We start from the raw sequence: 19,742 nt of genomic DNA, 5'->3' as shown, positions 1-19,742 counted from the left end.
AGCAACTTTCTCTTCTTTCAAGATAGAATGGGTACAAGTTCAGCAGCACTGCTGGCCTCTACAGTTCCTTCTTTTGCCTGACCTGGTTTAAGAGTCTAATAGAGACTTCTGTGGGGCTGCTTTTTAATTTTTAGGGGGAGTTTTTTATTTTTTCTTAAAGCTCTAAGGGACATGCTGGTGATCCAATCCCCAATACCCTCCATAAATGGTGATGTCAGCAAAACATGAGCAACAAGCTGCAGCAGGAGGGCAGAGGGATCAGGAGTACCTCAAGCCAGTACAGCTGCAGAACATTTCGTGTCAAAACAAGATGCATAAGGTGTCATAAACCCGTTAGATGGAATTTTCTGATAAAGTCTGGTTCTTCTGACAGTTTTCAAATGTGTGTAACAGAGATAAACAGATGGAAAATAACCATAGTTGACAACAGATAGGGGTTTTTTTCCCCTTCAGATAGAAGGTTTGGAATTTACAGCTTGATTTTCTTCAACCATTCCCTAGACCTCCTTAGTATGAGGACACAACTTTTCTTTACTTGGAGAAAAGCTGCTGTTCCAAGGAAAAATACCTAAAATTTAGATATTAAAGATTTTTTAATCTCTGGTCTTTAATTAGGAGCAGAAGTTGAATTAGAAAAAGAATGGACAAGTATTTAGACTTACGTGCTTTCTTCAGGTCTAAGCAAAAGAAACACTTCTGTTCACACTTTTTTCTTTCCTCCCACAGACTATACCAACCAGCTCAGAAAAAAAAACAAACAACAAAACAAAACAAACAAACAAAAAACCCACCAGCAAAACCCCAAACAAGAACAAATCCTCACTCTTCTCTCTTATATCTTTAGATCCCTGTAGCTATATTACCACTTTTTTTTTTTTTTTCTTCCTTTGAGGCGTTCAGGCTTGATCTGGTGTGCTATGGGCTACTTGGTGATCACACTTGCTATGGGCTACTTGGTAATCTTCCTCTGGGCCAAAGAATAAATATATCAGGAACAAAACACACAGCCTATGAAAATTCACTCCTTGGGTTTCCAACAACAATTTTCAACACTCAAAGTACACAAGCCAGTGACAGGACAAAATGTAGAAACATAATGTGTAATTCACAGAATCAACCTATGCCACTGAAGATGTTTTGACTCCCCTTCCCCTGTATGCCCCATGTTCTGCCATATCTTATTGCCCCAGAGCACAGGTGACACTTCTGTTGCCACTGGTGTCATGGTACAAACCTGTACTGACATCCCACAACAGAGCCTACCGCCAGACAAAATGCAGGCACTTGTTCTACTCCAGCTCTGCATTATGTGCAGAAGGAGGTGGAAAGCTGGAGGTATTTATGTGTTAAACTGCTACAAATTGCTACTGACAAGGTTCTGCTACTAGAGTCTTAATTCTCTTCACCTACCCAGCAACACCACTAAAAATCAATGCAACTCCATAGTGCAAGAGTTAGTTTTACTTAGCAATGACAGTAAATTCAAACAGCCTGTCTAGCAGCTTTCTAGCCTTTAAGGTAGAGTTGCGCTGCAGTAGATTGGGAATCCTGGGGAAATGTGAACAGCTACAAGGAATATATACTTCTCTAATTCTGTGTATGACTTGTTCTCATCTGCTGTCATTTACATCCATAGATATGAAGCATGGAACCTGATGCCATTATGCCTGATGGACCTGATCAAAAGGTCTTAAAGAAATTGAACAAAACTAATAAAAGAAATAAAAAGGGAAAAAAAAAAAAAGGAGGAGAAGAGAGGAGAGAGGAGAGAGAGAGCATAATTCAAACTGAATATATACTTAAGTCACACCTGTCCAGGAGAGTTTCCTCCTGTATTAGGTAGCCAGCCCTAGCTACCAAAACATTTTGGAGTTTGACTTGCTCTCTAATACTGAATTCCTACTTCTGTTTCACCTCTATTCATAGTTATCCTCGTAAGTAAGCAAGCAATGCACATCTAATTCTTCTATTAACATTGAGCCAACATCTAAGTTTCTGCAATTCCATGAGTGTGTCTGGATGATGGAGCCACATAGATGAAATGCAAACCGACAAGACTTCACTTGCATTGCCATCATTCTATTTCCTACACACTTTCCCTACAAGCAAACACAGCATTTATATGCAAAGGTCACCACAGACCGCAAGAAATCCCCAGTGTACTTTAATGTAACCTCACCGAGGATGGGAAGCCCAGAGCAGCAGGGGCATGGCACACTCTCCAGTGCACTCTGCGGTGCTGATGCACTAAGGCCCTCCAAGATAGGAGTTCTGCTCCCTTCCTGTTTGTTTGTCTGAGTTTTCTAGGGAAACAGAACAGGAAAAAGTGAAAAAAATGAAGTTTGGCTAAGGAATACACCAAACTCACAAAACAGGTACTTTGTCCCCACAAGAAGGCAGAACTTCAGTTTAGCCTTGTTCTTGAGACCTCTGTTTTGATCTCCACAGTTCACTAAAGTCAAAGTCCCAATTCTGTTCTGAAAATATCACCTCAAGTTCTTTCTTTTTTTGTTGTTGTTTTATGCAACTAAAATATAGGTCACTGACTGAAAGGGAGCTTTCAAAACTAACAGAGAAAAGGCAAAAACCACAGAAGATGTATCCCCTCAAAGGGAGAGTGTTCTTCTTATTGCTTTAGAGACATAATTTTAAAATCTGTATTAGATCAGGAAAATATTATTAAAGACACTGTCTTATAAATGTAGCTGTTAGGGAAAAAGACATTAAGACAAATTTTAGAAAATTTCAAAAATAAATCTGAAAAGTACACATGTCCTGATGACATTTCTTCAACCACAGGTTTTTATCTGTTCATTCTTGATAGGCCAGGTAGAGATACAGTTTAGCTTACAAAGGGCAGTAGCCTTTTTACTTTATTTGACCTGAAGTGAAATCTGATGGAAAATGTTTCAGACATAATAAGGCCATAAGCTTGCTCACATCTTCTTCAAAATTTGTTATTAATCTACGCAATGCTGTTTTCACTTAAGCAATCACATAAAAAAAACTGCAACAGAACATACAGGATAGGAATCAAGCCTTATCAGCAGGGCAGAAATGGACCTCAATCACTCTGAGATATGATACCTTCAAAACAAAACCCCCCTGTAATCCAAACTAGTGATGCTGAGAATTTTTTCCAACTGGTTTCTTACTGAAGACTAGAATAAAAGGCTATTCTGGAGGCACAAGGGGTTAAAAAAATTGAAGAGTTTAGACTACTGAGCGGAAAAATCCATGATCCTAAGATCTATCCTAAACAATCACAGCATTCAGGAAAAACACAAAAGTAAATTTTTCCAACATTTCCAACATTACAACATCTATACTGTCAAATATAACCACCATATGTATCGTTCCTGTCAGGAAAAACAGACAGATGGTTGTAGAAAAAGACACTCTTCAAAACAACCTTAACCTTCACGTACTGACAAATCAAAATATTTACAATATGTATCCCCCTACAGAGCTCATTCCCTACAATTAAAGCTCTTCTAAACTGCCACAGCATATTGCTATGGAAATTTTGGCAGAACAAATTCTTAACTTATGTAACTGTTGAGAGTAGTCACCTAACTCAGAGGAAAAAAAACATGCATTCTCAAGTATTATTGATGTTCTGATGCCTCTGTTTTATTTTACTCATAATGGTTTACATATTTCACTGTTTTCTTATCACAGGGAAATATCCAACTGTCAATATCAAGGTCAACAGCTTCCAACCAGCATGTGTGTGAGTGGAACCTGCACAGCATTCACTACTGGAATGTCACTTTCTGAAGCAGCAACCTTCTTGTTTCAAGGAGAGCTGTATTTCAAAGATCTAGCAGTTTACGTGGGTGCATAAAGCCCCATGGTACTGTCCCAGTTTCCAGCAGCTATCTGCCCTGAGTGACTTCATGCCACTAGCAGCAAGGAGCACAAAAAGTTTCCTAATTCAGGAACCTTGTCTGCACAAGACTCCTGCCCCAGAAAGGAAGATGAACACTGCAGGTCCACACAAGCTTGGCAATGGACTTCAGTGTTGAATCTTAGCTTAGTCCAAACTTTTCTATAGTTAAAAGTGCAATTAAAACACACATTGGATAAATCTTGACAAAACTTTTTTCTACAATCTAGAACACAGACTAGTGCCTGCCCAGAACCTGCTGCAGCCCCTTTCTGCCAACATTAGACATTTCCTTTTTTTATAAAGGCAGATTCAGGGTGGCTGGTCCACATGGGAACACACAGAACCAGGAGTTTCAAAGCTCTCCTGGTCTCTCAGTTTAGACTGTCAAACTCCAACATGATTGCTTCATTTCCATCTCTTGAAACTATCTCCCAGAGTGGCCTTTAGTCCCCGAAATTTTTTCAGGCTTAGCAGGAATGCCCCTTGAAAAATAGTCTCCTAAGTGTGTTTTTTCTCAATTTGAAGATTCTAACTGTTCAAAGCCCAAAATTCAGTCAGGGGTAAAAACCCACACATGAGACAAAATTTTAAAAAAATCAAAACCAAACCATAAAACAATTACAAGACCCTGTGAAAGGTTTCTATTATTTACTTATTTTCAGCAATCAGAATTTGATAGTAAAATTCCAAAAATCTCTTGGAAATTAAAGCATCCCATGTACAAGTACGCAGTCATGCAATGTAGTCTGCACACTGAGTGTCAGAGCAGCAGACCTCATTTTTATTTCCTAAGTGGTCAAAAAGCCATCTAAATCAGAACACAAAGAAGAGAGGGTTTAGAAATCACTATGTCAAGGATCCTGTCTTTCATTACTAAGTTCAAGCATCAGATAATTCAAGAAATTTGAGGGGATATACTGCTTCTACTAGATAATCATATTATAGTATGACAGTAGTTCTGGGATGTTTTGTGTGGGGAATAAACTGTCAAAAAATGAAAAATTAGGTTTTTAAAAATTCAGTGATTTCCTAGGAATATGTTGTCATTTTTAGCCTTTTGCCATTTTTAGCCTCTATCTCCAAAGAAGAGAGATACAAAAATTCAAACACAAGATTCCCTCCACTTCCTGCAATCAGGGTAATCAGAGTAATTGAAGTCCTAAGAGCAGAGAACACTCTGGCAAGCATCATATGAAAGTCTTAAATGAATGAGAAAAATGAAGGATAACTTTTTTTTTCAATAAATGAATTAAAATGAGACAAATATGTGGTTGCTGTAGGTAAGTATTATTACACTGCATGATATTTTTGTTTGGCTAGTTTTTCCCAATAACTGTCATCTGTTCTCATACAAGTGATTAAATTAATTTCATTTTTTACTTAATCCAATTCTGACTTCTAGTTCAATTTATAATCATCACTTCCCCATGCTAGTGTGGCATTATACTACTGTCATTCTTGGCCATAAATTTACTCATATTCCAGTCAGGAGAATCAATCAAAACCACCACAGCAGTGCCATGAATTTCTTATTAAATACATTCCTTTTTACTGCTTTGTAGAAGCTGATCATCAGTTTCTTACTTCTCAGGCAAAAGAAAGACATTCTGTATCAAAAATAGACAACAAAAATGTAATTTTTTTAATGAGCACAGCATTTTCTCTGTTCAAACTGCACTTTACTTTGTAAGTGCCCACTGAAGAAATGACCCATGCAAGCATAAATTGCCATCTGCTACTGATCTTCTAACCATACATCTTACTGTAAAATCAAAAGTTATTACTCCCCTTAATAAAAAAAGAGGAAAAAGCCAAAACCACCTCTCTTGATGCTGTTCAAATTTCTTTGCATGTTCAAATCCAAATCCTGAGTCAAATTCACTTACATGATTAGCAATATGCAGACTTTTCAACAGAAGTAGCCAACTTAAACACAGTTGTTCATGGCCTGTCTTAAAGAGAAGACAAGACTGAAGAAAGATTGCAACTCCACCAGAAGATCCATAGGAATCTCATGTTTCTTGTCCAAGGCAAGATTCAACACTATTTGTTCAATCATTTCCAAGCTCGCTTTCATAAAAATATATCCATAAATTAAATTTCTGCATGGTCATCTTTACTTTTAAGAAATCCAATTGTTTTCTGACAGTAAAAATAGTGGTTAATCTCATCTTCTGTGTGGTTCATTCTGAGCTACAAAGTGTTAAATAAACAACACTTCCATTTCCATATTAAAATTCCCTTCCCTAACAGCGTTTTCTCTTGCTTGGAATCGAATCAGAGGTATACCTGCCAATCTAACTGGATCATTTTCAAAGAAACCCCAAGGCAACTTCTTTCTCCCTTGAGATATTAGGAGTACAATCCTTCCCCATCTGCCAATTCAATAGCTGCCCAAATACATATTTTCTCTATGTATGCCTATACAGGCATACATTGTTGCTTGTATGTATAATAAAACACAATATTTTTATAAACACTGCAGGCACCAAAAAAAAAATTTAAAATCTTGTGCTTAAGAGATGTTGATTGGTACAACTGCATTATTTTTAGTGTCCTACTAACCAAGAGCATATTATTCTCTAACAGTTTCTGAGAATACCCACACCTAGGTACATAATAACTGTAAAGTGCTTTACAGATGCTGTCAAATTATTCACAGTCTGAAAAACAGACAAAAGATTAAAGGAGTTTTTCTGGAGTACTTTCAAAGTAAAGAAAAAAATTCTCTGTAATCATCTGTAAACTTGAATAACACAAAGATATGTGACTGAGTAGCTACATATGGGTGGCTTTTTAAGCATCTGTGGTAACTGTATTACTTATTCAGCACATCACTCGATTTCTGTAGGATCTACTTAAATAACAAATACGGTTTTCTGATAAAAACTCTAAAGAATTGAACACTCCTCAGCGGTCTTGCTCCTGCCAACTGCTTCATGGAGGCAGACCCCAGAATCAAAAGGAATTGGCAGAGCTACAGTAATCCTTTACCCTATGTGCTACAGTTAACAGGATTGTGGCCTCTGGGTCTGCTCCTGATCTTTTCACGACTGAACAAATGCTGCCATGAACATTTACTCAAATAAGACTAACCCCAACTCGCTTTTGAAACGTTTGTAAGATATTTTCCTAGCCCTACAAAATAGGAAAAAATTCATTACAAGCTTTAAAAACTGTAGCCACACTATTTGCTACGATCAACGTCTGCAGTTTATTTCCCCGTGGTAAGATTTCAACCATAATTCCATTTCTTTCACATTTTATTGCGGTGTCTGGTGCCAAGCACGCCGCTTCCCAGTGTGCGGTGTGGCAGCTATGGATCAGCTGTCACTCCGACTCCGCCAGAGCCCGCTCAGACAAGCCGCGCTCGCTCCACGAGCGGAATCCAGCCCGCACCGATGGCCTGGGAGAGCGGCAGCAAGGAGCCATCTGCAACCTGCGGCATGGCAGAGACCCGCGCTTCTTCCCTAGAATTGCTCCGGATCGAACACACGGGAAATTTCGTGCCGGGGACCAGATCTTTCCTCACCATCGGCTACAACCACCTGAGCAGCACCTTTTCAACGGCGAGGGCTGTAGATGCAATGTTCCAGCAATCAGGGCGCCTGGATCATTTGCAGCTCTGAGCAGCTCTGAGCTCTCGCATATTTAAACGCCGGAGAGGAGCGAAAGCTTGTTTTTGTCAGTCAGACGAGGAGCTTCGAGTCCTGGTACGCGGGAGCGCAGCGCGCACGAAGTACCGAGCCGCCCCGCAGCGCCCATGGCAGAGCCATGTTTCACGGAGCCGCCGCCAGCCGAGCACCTGGAGCACGTCCCCGCATAACCCCGCGGGCAGCGGGACTCACGGCGCCCCGGAGCCACCCCGGGCTCGGGCTCATCCTCCCCCCACCGCCGATCCCCGCCGCCTCCTACGCCGAGCCGAGGGCCGGCGGGAGCGCTGCTCGGTGCCCGGGGGCGCCCCGGCCGCTGGAGCTGCCGCTTGACCCGTCTCCCTGGCAACGCGGACACTCGCCCTCGCCCCCACCTCCTCCCCATCAGAGCCCCCGTTCCCCGCCGCAGCGCTGCTGAGCGGCCGGGGCCGCGGGGCACGACCGGCGGCCGCCCCCCGCCCCGGTCCCGGTTAGGTAACACGGGCGGCGCGGCGCCGCCTCGGGCCCGGCCGCTCGCTCACCTCGGGCAGGTGCCGGGGCCGCGCACGGCGCTGGCGGCGCCGCCTCTCCGCCCCGCTCCGCGCCGCTCCGACGGCAGCGCGGGGACGAGCCGCGGGCTAGCAGCTCCCGCGCCGCAGAGCCGCCGTCCCGGCTGTGCCGCTCCGGTGCCCGAGCAGGAGGAGCTTCCCCGCCCCGCCCAGTGCGCAGCGGCGGCCCGGGAGGGCCGCACCTGCCGGAGGAGGCGGGTCGGGCCGCGGGATCCCGGCCCCGGGTGTCGGGGGCTCCCGGGGCCGTGGAGGGCCGCCGCCGCAGCCCGCGGTGCCCCCGGGAGGCGAGGCCGCCACGCTGCCCGCCCGCCGGGGCCACGGCCCTGCGGGAGCGCTGGGGGGAGGCGGCCTGGTTGAGCGAGCCCTTGAAGTAGCGCTAAGTTTGTAGGCAGAGCACCTGCGAGCCGGGATAACCACGGGGACGGCGGGATCAGGGGGGCATTTGAGAAGGAGAATTTTAGTACAAGAGATACGGCTGGAAAGGATGAGGTCTTTGCAGGGTCAGGAGAACACTACATCCTAGGATAGTAAGGCATCACTGCTTTATCATCCTGTTATGGTGTTTAATGTGACTTTGAAAAAATCTTATTTGCGAAAGTGATGAGGAACATCTGCCTGGGATACAAGTGCTGTATACATTGTGTATTTTTGCAAATGCCATCTTTGCAGGGACACAGGACCCATCTCTGCAGTGAGGCTCAAAAACAGCGCTGTTTTTTCACCCTCACCACATGAAACTGAGAAGTAGTGGGAACTTTTCTTCCTGCACCCTCTAACTGATGCCATGGTTGTGAAGAACATTCAGGAGAATTAAAAAAAAATAAATGTAATGATTAGTGATCCATTCATAATCAGCAAGACTGGAACGTGCTTTAATATATAGGAGAAAGTTCTATTTCAAGAATGCACAGATCATCTCTACTTTTGAGCAGTTTTCATCTTGCTACTGGATTTTTTTAGAGTTTAGTTTCTGTTTTCTGATCTGTGAAGTTAATACAGAAACAGTAGATCCCAAAAATTTCTGCATCCATCTCCAGCATACCTCCATATTAAATTTTATATACAGGCCACATCAGAGGAGTTCAAATCTTTTTCAGATGACAATTCCTTAAGACACTTTTACAGCATGTGGGCCTTCAGTTTAGCCTACTGGGAGATGAGTTATTCTGTTGTAAGGTGTTTGTGAAAGGTATCTAGAAATACCCAAATTCCTCATCTGCAAAGTAACTAACTTTTCAGTAACAACTGAAAAGTTAGTTCAGAAAGCGCACCAGATGCAGTATATGGAATGTTTCGGGTAGAAATGCAAAGCTTCCCCAAGTCAAGGGTCAAGCAGCTTGATAGTTCTGCAGTGCAATACCAGGCAGAGGCCCATCTTTGTAACAAAACAGAGGCATTAAGACAAGGCCAGTGCTTCATCAGAACCAGTTAATCTGTGTGCAACACAAAACTGTTATGGTTACAGTACCTTTTCTTGATTACGTCTTGATTACATTTTGAATGTCTCCAGAGAGGCACTGACCTCCCTAGGCAGCCTCTTCCAGGGCTCTGCCACCTTCAGTGTAAAGTTCTTCCTCGTGTTGAGGTGGAACTTCTTGTGTTTTGGTTTATGGTCACTGCTCCTTGTCCTGTTGCTGGACACCACTGAAAGGAGTGGCAATACATCATATTAAATATTAGAAAAAGTCATAGAGATTGACAATGATTTTTTTTTTTAATTTCTCTATTCTGGAAATATATAATGAAGATCTTTATTATCTTACTCCTATTCCCAACTCTAGAGAAATTCCCAGCTCTGCAGATGTTTGATGATCCCATACACAAGACACACGTAGATGTGAAAGGCTCAGAAGAAATACCTGAACACAACAAAAATGAAATGTACCAAATCTTGGAAAAAGATTAAGCAAAAAGAACTATTGCAGCTACTTACATGAATGCATATTCCATTTGATCCTGCTGTTTTTCCTTTACCATTTGTATGAAAGCAACTCGAGCAGATGAACAAGAGCTTGTTAGAACTGGGAATATAAACTTGCATGAGGCAAAAACACTTCAGTTTGGGGCAGTTGATAGAAGAGTTTATGATGCTGGAAATACCAAGTAATCTATTCTGATCCATGAGAGTTACTGCTGTTCTTCTGGAAGAAGACACAGGGCATCCTAAGAAGGTACTTCAAGATTCTCAGACAAACAACAAAGAACATCAGTAATAGCCAGTTTCTCCCACATCTATAAATCCCAAGGGCAAACAAAGTACAGTGGAGTCTGTTCACAGAGCAAAGAACATGATGAAACCTTAAGTCAACCAGCAGCTGCCAAAAGGAGATGTTATTGAGGAAGATACTGAAGAGATTAAGCACCTGAAAGGAGACCTCACTGCTGCACAAGAGAAAACGGAATCTATATTTTCACTGAAAATTCATGTAGTCCTTAAAGGAAAGCTGACAGTTTGGGAAGAACAAGTTACAGAGTATATTGAGATAATGAGCACCATGGAAAAGTAGAGAAAACAATCACTAAACCATTCACAATTAATACAAACAGTGAAACAGTGAAAACACATCTGCAATTCAAGGAGAAATAACTGAAAGGAAGCACAGACAGATCTGCAAGAAACCAAGGTTCCTCTAGCTGAGAAAGAATATACGGTTTCAGTTCTGAATACACAAAAACTTCATGGCACAGCTAGCCATTTGGTCAGTACTATTAGTATAAATCAGGTTTCTATGCAAAACTGTATCGTAAGAGAGCTGTTGATCAACACAGTGCTATCATCCAAATAGATTTGTAGGAGAAATTAATGTTCTGGTCAATAAATACAAGATTCAGTTAGTGAGAACTGTCTGAAATATTTATTGCATATTTTATGTGTCCTCCTATCTATTAGCCGTTCAGCAGATAACATATTTGCATTGGTTGCATGAGGGTCTTTTACCTCTGTTAAAAATTGCCAACCACTGAACTTTCTCAAGTGCCTGAAAAATGTGGTACAAAATAGGACTGCCATTTGCTAGTAAAGCTGAGCCATTCAAGTTGACTGAGAAGCAAATAACTGGATCAGGAGGAGCATTAAATATCTTGAAAGCTATGGTAGAAATTGTCCTGGAACTAAACTGTTTGTTTCGGAATAACATAAGGAAATCTTCTGGTTGATGAGATGGAGAGCCATAAAAAACAGTATCTTCTTAGGAGATCTCTGTCTCACTCTGAAAAAATTATAGAAACAGCCAGTGTTTTTTCTCAGATGCAAAGTACTGTGGGAATTCAGGAGTAGAAATGGAAAAGTGTGTATATACAAAGGATGCAAATGAATTAGTGTCCTCACGTCGAAGCCAGCTGAGCCTATTGGCACAGGAGATACAGAAGAACTCTAGCTTGTATACTGTCAAAAAATGCAAGTTTAAATACTACCATCACTGCTGGGCAAGAAGATATTTATCCAGAAACTATTCACCTAATCAGTAGTAAAACTTCTGTTTCAAAACAAATTTACTGCATCTCTGGATAACTTTTTTCAAAAGCTCAAGGATATAAATGGCCTTTTATGGGTAAATGTTTCAGGGACATATAAGAAGAAGCTGATGGAATTCATAGTCTATTCTCAGCAACTTCTTAGCAATCTAAAAAATGAAACTCAGGATACTGGTAAATGGAGGGAATTTAAAACTGCTCAGATAGTCAGCTTTATTGATACATAACAGTCTTTCAGCAGCTTCAGTGTTTGCAGTAGGGAACAGAAGGTTTATGATTGACATACGTATTTTTTCTGGATATTTGCTCTGCATAAAGGTTGCAGTAGATGCAGTTTGGAGCTAACACACTGTAAGAATATATCCTACAACACATTTTGTTATATGCATATCAAGAATACAAACAGTTGTCTTCAAAGATCCTTGACATAGTGCTGGGGTTAAAACAATCTAATTGCCAATTTTAAAAGCATTGGAGTTCACCCATGAGAGCTACTAACCAATGGCCTATATTGACCATAACGGAAAGAGTATGTCATGGTGCTGTCAGCTGGGTTCAGGGTCTCCACATCCCTGCTCTCACTTAGAGGCCTGCCTGAATGACTCCTAAAGAAAAGGTCTTCTAATCGATTTCCAGTTTGTGCTCACTAAAAGCCAATCAATAAGTGAGAACTTATTCAACAAATAGAATTGTCCTATGGAAATTGAAAGCTAGGAGCTAGACAGCAAGCAATTCTGTGCAAGGGAGAGATGCAATGGATTTAGGTATTATATACAACTTCTCTCAAGAACAACAATGAATTATGACTTGCAGCATTTACTATTAAAGAGACAGAAAAAATATCCTTAAACAAAGGCTTGTCAAGCTCTTTTTCTCTCTCTAAAAGATTATATTGCCACAAATATGCTCCCTTATATATTTTTTAGGAGACTGACTTCAGAGATTGGCATCAGTGTAATTTTTTTATCACTGCAACATATGGCAGTCTTCCCTGCTGCCAAAACATGGCCATGTTTCAGCCTCAGGGTACAGCTGGCTTGAACTTAAAACTGAGACTGCTTTCAAACATAAATACAGAATTTTGTGTTACACCTTCAGATACTACGAAGAAAAGTAAATACAAAATTTCTGTTCCTGGAATCTCTATGGACACTGCAGTGTCTTGGGGTTCCAGCCACATTCTTTCCTTCTAGTTTTTGGATAACATCTACAATGATTAACAGTCACTGTGTCAGGATCATATATCACTCAGCTATCCATACTGAAAATTTCTGCAGTTCAGATTCCATTATGGGTTTGCAAGATTCTCATCTTATGGTGATGAGTTCCCCACATAGTCACAAGTTAAAGCAATCTCTGATCATGTGCAATCAATGTTTGTGTAAACTTTCTGTTCAGAGGTTTTTTACAACTCATCTGTACTTAACCCACCATTTCCTCTTACAATGCTCTTCCTGATTTGCAAAGCTGAACATAAACCTGCTGGTGCATGTTATCTCAATGTTCTGAAAATCAGCCAGATAAACACACGCATTTCCGAGTTACATCTGAATGTATACCCAGCACCACTATTTTGATTAAAAATACGAAAACATCAAACACTACACTATGTTCTGAGCAGTTCTCTCAGGTGAGCATTTTTCATGTTACATGTCAATACCACAGACATCTAAAAGAAACAAACAGAATAAAAGTCCAACATTAAAAAAGGAACAAAACATAGTATCTGCAATCCCACTTTTGATCTGCATTGCAACTGGAGCTAGAAGAAAACCCCTAAGTCCCTCGGGTTTTCTGCTTGTTGGTGGAGCTGACAAATACAAACTACATGAGATCACCTGCCTAGAAGAAGCCCAGTGGGCAAAAGAAAATTAAAAAAGGTAAGGGAGTAACTATTCCCTTCTCAGTAGAAGTTATATAAATAGCAGTTTTAGCTGTAACATTGAAGTTGTCTAGGTTACTGGTTTGACCTGGTTCTTTCATTTGGAACAGATTTAGTCACATGAGGTGACACCCCCTACTGGAGGAGAGAAACTTCCTGACAGGTAGCAGGGTGTGTAAGGTCCTGCTTGAACCTCGCAATGCCTCCTCCCCTATATATGTTTTTCTGAATACAGTCCTGGATGCAACCCTTAACATTTACAGAAAGGGAAAAAGTGGAGGTTGGACAAGAAACTAAAAATCTTAGTTCTCTAAGCAACCTGTGTAGTACTTTTGGTAGGTAAATTGCTGGCCACTGAATGTTAAAAATTTTCTTATTCCTTCATTTCCCTTTCCAAGATTCCCCTGCTCCCAAACAACAGTTGAGCATGGCTCAGCCTGAGGCTGCTTTAAGCAAAATCGTTCTCAACTTCTAAACTGTTGAAATCAAAATAGTCTGGCACATTAGATGTGATACTCCACAGCTTTTATTTCTGTGAAGTAGGAGGTGTATTTCTAACATCAAGGAAACATTTTACTGCCAGTACTCTGAAAATATAGCTGCTCCATTCAGTATGTGGCTGCTGCAAGAGCATCAAGCTGGAGGCTCTGATGTATCAAAACCTCTATGATCAGATGAAAGGGATCATGACATGGCTGGAAAAGGAAGATTAAGGATAGAACCTTCCTAACCTTAGGTTTAGGAAGAGGGAGAAAGACCATGCACTCCTGCAGCGCTTTTTACGTTGTGATAGATGAGCTTGTATATGCAACACTTTATGGAGTCTGTTGCAAGCCTTGGCACTGCCACTCTGCTAACATAAGCGTAGGCCTCTGTGCAGAGCACTCTGCGTGCCTTTGTTTTCAAAACCAGTGAATTTTTCCTTCCTTTTTTACATGTTGGACTTCTGTTTGTTTAAGTGTCTTTAGACTATTCTTCCTTCAGCCTTTTCTTACATTTTGGTCCTTTCTGCAATGGAAAGTAGCATGGGGATGCTGAAGATCTGAAAGAATGACTGAATGTTTGCTTCACTTTTAATCCTAGGGCAATTAGACAACAAGTCCTCCTCCTCATCTTATGATGAGGATGCAGGTGTTAGAAACTTGCAGGAAGGGGGAGAGCTCATAAAAGTAATTTATTGAGCTTAGTCTGTCTGAAGAACCAAAGGATTTTCTATCATCCCTTCCACAACTACAGTTGGCAGAGCTGACCTCACTTTGCTAACTAGGCACACAAGCAACCCCTTCCTCACACAGTTAAAAAAACCAGTTAACTGTTTAATCATAAAATTCTCCCAGTTTCTAGCCTCTGAAGATGAAAAGAGACAGTGGGTACACATTAGAAACACAACATGGGAGAGTGAGCATGTGTAGTCTTCCTCTACCTGGGCCTATTCACTTTCCAGGCACCATCTCAAGAATAGTTAATTCCATATCTGAACAAAGACTTCCCCATGCAAAAGCATCCACAGAAATCAGTTATCTCAGGCTGCTACTCCCAGTGCTTACAGTTTGAGGATTATTACCTTTTAGGTTGTTTCAGCAACTGCTACAAGCCTTTTATCCTTCTCAGTATGTGTTCTAACAGTTCTCTGTGGTTTTTTAGGGCATTATTGAAGGTTCTGTATGGCTTCATGTTGTCAGAGCATTAATTCACAGACAGTAGCAGGAAGGGCTAGGTAGATATCAAAAATAATGATATTCTGTAGTTATATGAATACGAGGTCACAGCTTACGCAGCTCCTCGGTGTCTGAACTAAGATCCCTGCAACTTTGTCAGGATTTGTGCACTGGAAACAGAAGATATTCTAGTCAACACATTCACAGAATAGATGAATATGAGTCCACTCACAGTAGTACTTAGGTAATATGAAAACCTTAATTTCTGAAAGCCTCTTATTTTTATGTGCGTGACTGGTGCTGTTAAATCAGTGGAGGAAGAACTTTCTTAATCATACTAGTGGCAGAATAGTAACTATACTTATTCAGACCAAAGATTCACCTCAAACAGTGTAACTGAACCGTCAAAGGCTGACATTCCAATCCTTAACTCCTTAGTTAAGAAATGGCAGAAATCTGGAATAGTCAGTTTCCTGAAAGAAATCTTGAGGAAGACATATGTGCTATGCTACTTACTCACCCTCTTAAACAAGGGGTATCTGAGAAAAAAAAATAGAATGAAAGAAAAGCAAGTGAGTGGTTTTCTGTATAGTCAGTAGTTTGAGCTGGCTTACCTTGCAGGCAGAGGAACCCTTCTTACCAAGGGGGCTGAGGAGTGGCTACTGGTAGATTCTTTAGAGACAATGCACTGTTAAACTGCAGACTAAATTGTTTCTGGTAAGCACACAAGAAAGATACTTGGAAGTAATTTCACGATGATGGATTCCACTCTGGAAAGCAGGAACTTGTCTGCTCATATAGACAGAAAGTCATAATGGTGCAGGAGAAACTAAAAGGCAGATTGCACCTAACTTTCAAGAGATGTACCTCTGATTTTTGAAGAGTCTAAATCCTATAAAGGGTTACTAGGAATGATAGCCTACTTCCAACTACAGTAAAATACCATTTGGGGGTTTTTAAATTTATTTTATCCAAAACAACTTCAGTTGTTTGAAGTTGCTCATCATTCACCAGAAGGAGAGGCATGGAGTGGAAGTTGAATAATCTGGGCTGAAATCAGAAAGATTGGGTGTTGTCTGGGGAACAGACTGTATATCTGAGATGAAGATATAGAAGAGACAGGTTATGGGAGTCATTAAATGAAAAATAAGGGTTGTGACAGCAAAGGCTATAGATGACAACAGCCCCTCCTGTCCACAAAAGCAACAACAGCATATATACAATTGTGTGTCTGTGTACACACGTGTGTGAATGTTGCCTGACACTCAGCATGGAAACTATCTCCTGTTTCCTGCTGTGCCCAGACAAAAAAGAGGTTTATGAATCCAATCTGAAAGGAGCAAAACTCAAATGAGCAAGATACCTTCAAAAGAGTCATTGAAGGCATCTCCATTTCACTCCATGGGAATAACCTGCAAAATCAGAAACACCAGATAAAGTTTTAGCATTAAACCAAATACTGTTTCCATTTAAGCCCCAGTCAACATGGGCAGTAAATAAAACATATGTATGGTTGCCTCTGGCAAACGCACATAATGCATTAATAAAATGCTAAGTTATAAAAAGTATCCAAATTTAAACCTTTCCTATTATTAGGAAACAGAAACACACTTTATCAGTTTTTCACAATTTTTCATAATAGCTCTTATACATTTGCAGACTATACTTTAGCCTTTTATTTTCTATTTGTAATTTATACACTGCACTACAAAAAAAAAAAAAAAAGAAAAAAAAGAAAAAAAAAGCCACCCACACCTTATTAATGTAATTAAACGTCTGAAAAAATACTTAATTTTGGCAAAATTTTGCTAAATTGCTCTTTAAAAAATTGCAGCATTACTTTCCACTCCAATTTCTAACCTGTCTTAGGATATTGTCAAAGAGCCTGGAATACATATGAACCAACAGAAAGAATAAAAAGCAATGGTCGACATAATGCATTCATTAAAAAGAGAAAAATGTATCTTGCTTTGTTACTGAGAGCTGCAGCAGCTTGTGGAGATCACTGGTATGTGCATTTCAGCACTTGGAGAGAGAGAGAGAGAACAGATTCTGAAATCAATGCTGTTCTGTCTCCCATGTAAAGAGTCTGTAGCTCTGCTTCTTGACCTCATGTCCGAAAACAGAATACAGTCCATCCACAGGGGTGTCAGAAAAAATTAAAAACACCTCCTTGTTGTAGCAATTAACCACTACAAGATGACCCACATTTTTCAAACAGATTAAAGTATTAAACAAGAACAAAAAACTTAGCATTTTCCCTCTGATGTCTCAACAAAAGGTGAAAGATAACAGGAGCAGCTTCTAGAAAACTAAAAATCTCAATTGTTCTTGGAGTGAGAGGTTAATTTCCCCTTGCTGCAAAGAGAGATGCCCTGCAGGGATCATTTCTACAGTATGAAAAGAGATTTTATACCAGGATGAAACTAGCCCATGTCACAATCCATTGAGATAGGAGTCTGGCAGTACTTCTAAAAAGAAAAGCTTTGCTGACATAATTCAGACAGGCCATCAACAGAAATTTCCTCTGGAATAACTCAGTGTACTGAATTATTTAAAGTCTCTGTCATCCACAGGCTAAAACCTTCTACTTGTAGATACAAGAGGGAACCTCATCTCCTAGCAGCCTCTTAGATGCTGATACCCACATAGTCCCACAGAAAGTTACAAAAATCCCTCTGAGCACCTAACTTCTACCAATTTTGTGCATGTGAAATTCATCATGTTATCACTCATAATATATCCTGTAGAGAATTCCTTAATTTATATCAGAAAAACATGAGACATCCTGACAAACTGTTTATCAGCTAGAGAAAACTTGACTATTTTCAGCATTTTCTAGCTCAAAAATTACAATAGTACCTATAGAGTTCCTGAACTAATGCTTGAGAACACTGGTTTTGTATTTTATTATGTATATAGGACAGTGTGATAACTTCATCATGATCCCAAAGACATCTTACATAAAGAAAGAACTCTGCCTTTAAGGAGTCTCAGTAAGTCCACATTAGAATGCTGGAGCTTTGAAGCTTGTCCTTACTATACAATCTAAAAATGAACTTTTAATACACAGAGATAGTACTTTAAATATTTGGGGACCTCTTTAATGGTCTATTTTAGTAGCCCCCAGAGCAACCTGACACTTAACCACTCTGTCTCTCTATATAATTAGTAAATGTAAGTGTTCAAAATACATCTGTGTCCCACATGCTGCCTATAAATTTTTGATGCTGTGGGAAGAAGAGGCACACCAAAGGGCTCTCTAACTTCAGTAATTATTTCCTCTTGAACTCTAATACTGGCACTCATGTGTTGGTATCATTGAAACTTTTTCTTTCTAAACCATTCCATAATGCAGTCTCTAACAGCACAATTTGGATATGCAATCACTCAGGTAAATGGGGATACACACAAATGAAAATGCTCAGAAGACCTGTAGGAAGAATGTCATTAATTTTCTGTATTATTGTAGATAGAGTATTAAGGAATAAGGTAAAATTAACTAAAACAATGCAGCATTATTTGTCTTAACTACATCCTTCTCTATGATGTACATTTATGGGTACTATTGCATGAGGTGTAGACCAAATCCTTTGTAGTGGTAATTATTCCTGTTACAATGCTGCGACAATAATCCATACTGGTATATGCCTAAATCAAATGAAATGTAATATTGTATGGTAAATAAAGCAAGTAGATATTAAATCTCTTTTTTCCTGATCATCATTATGAATACATACTATCTAAAACTGTGTCTCTAATAAGGGCTTCCATGGGGTATTTCACAGTAGGATGCAAAAGAAAGAAACCCCATGTAGCAGACAGAACCCCTTTTGGATTTCTTTTCTGATACTCACTGAATTACACTCCAAATTTTAAGAATTTTTGATCCATTTGAAATGCAGATTTTTGTCTAGAGCTTTGGACTCTTTCCCAGCATGTTCATTCTTATTTATCCTGTTCTGCATAAATGTTATTGAAGTCAATAGGATTTAATCTGGTTTTTTATGTTTTAAGATCAGTTCCTAAACTTAATGTTTAGACTAACATTATTTCAACCAGAAATTTAAGGAAAAAGTGTGTTGAAATCAGCAAGATTTTAATATTGTAACTTTACTGGTGACTGCACATCTTAAAATATTCATTTGTTTCTTGGACTAAATGCTAAAGGAATTTAATATATTTCTCCAATCTTCTGGTAATGCAATATTGCACATTCATCTTTACTTCAAGGCTTTTAATTAAAAGTTGTAGGTTGTAACCCTGTGGTCACATTTTCTTTGCTCTGTCTGGTAGCTTCCCTGATTAAATCCTCTACCAGCACTAGTGTAAATACATTTGCTTTTTAGCAATTGAAGGACTTGAAATGGCTTGTGGAAGCAGCCAGGGAAGATGTGTAATCTCAGTATAGTATTCCCTGAAAATCTGCAAAGAATCCTTTGCATGCGTCAGGCAGATTTTTAGCTACTGCATCTAAAAAAATACAGGTATAGGACATGGACTCAAATGCTACTTACCCAGCAGAACACTGATTAAGCCACTGAGCTATTAAACCACACTGTAACTTCTCCAGCTTCTTAAGATCTATATATAAGCCTTCTTTAGGACTGAGATATATATAAAATGGTTTTAGAA

At 40.0% G+C, this 19,742-nt stretch overlaps 1 protein-coding gene and 1 pseudogene across 1 annotated transcript in view; one reads left to right on the top strand and one right to left on the bottom strand.

The window, feature by feature from the left end:
* Positions 1–8,228, bottom strand: part of KLHL32 (kelch like family member 32) — a 121,047-nt gene extending 112,819 nt beyond the window's left edge. Inside the window, exon 1 of the mRNA XM_066315160.1 lies at positions 8,067–8,228. The gene's annotated coding sequence lies outside the window, so the exon portion shown is untranslated. The remainder of the gene's footprint in view (positions 1–8,066) is intronic.
* A 991-nt stretch (positions 8,229–9,219) lies between these two features.
* Positions 9,220–11,794, top strand: LOC136358536 (kinesin-like protein KIF11; annotated as a pseudogene).
* Positions 11,795–19,742: the final 7,948 nt, after the last annotated feature.

This window comes from Sylvia atricapilla, chromosome 3 (assembly GCF_009819655.1).
Source record: "Sylvia atricapilla isolate bSylAtr1 chromosome 3, bSylAtr1.pri, whole genome shotgun sequence".
NCBI classification, from domain to species: Eukaryota; Metazoa; Chordata; class Aves; order Passeriformes; family Sylviidae; genus Sylvia; species Sylvia atricapilla.
This window is presented reverse-complemented; position numbering and strand designations above follow the sequence as displayed.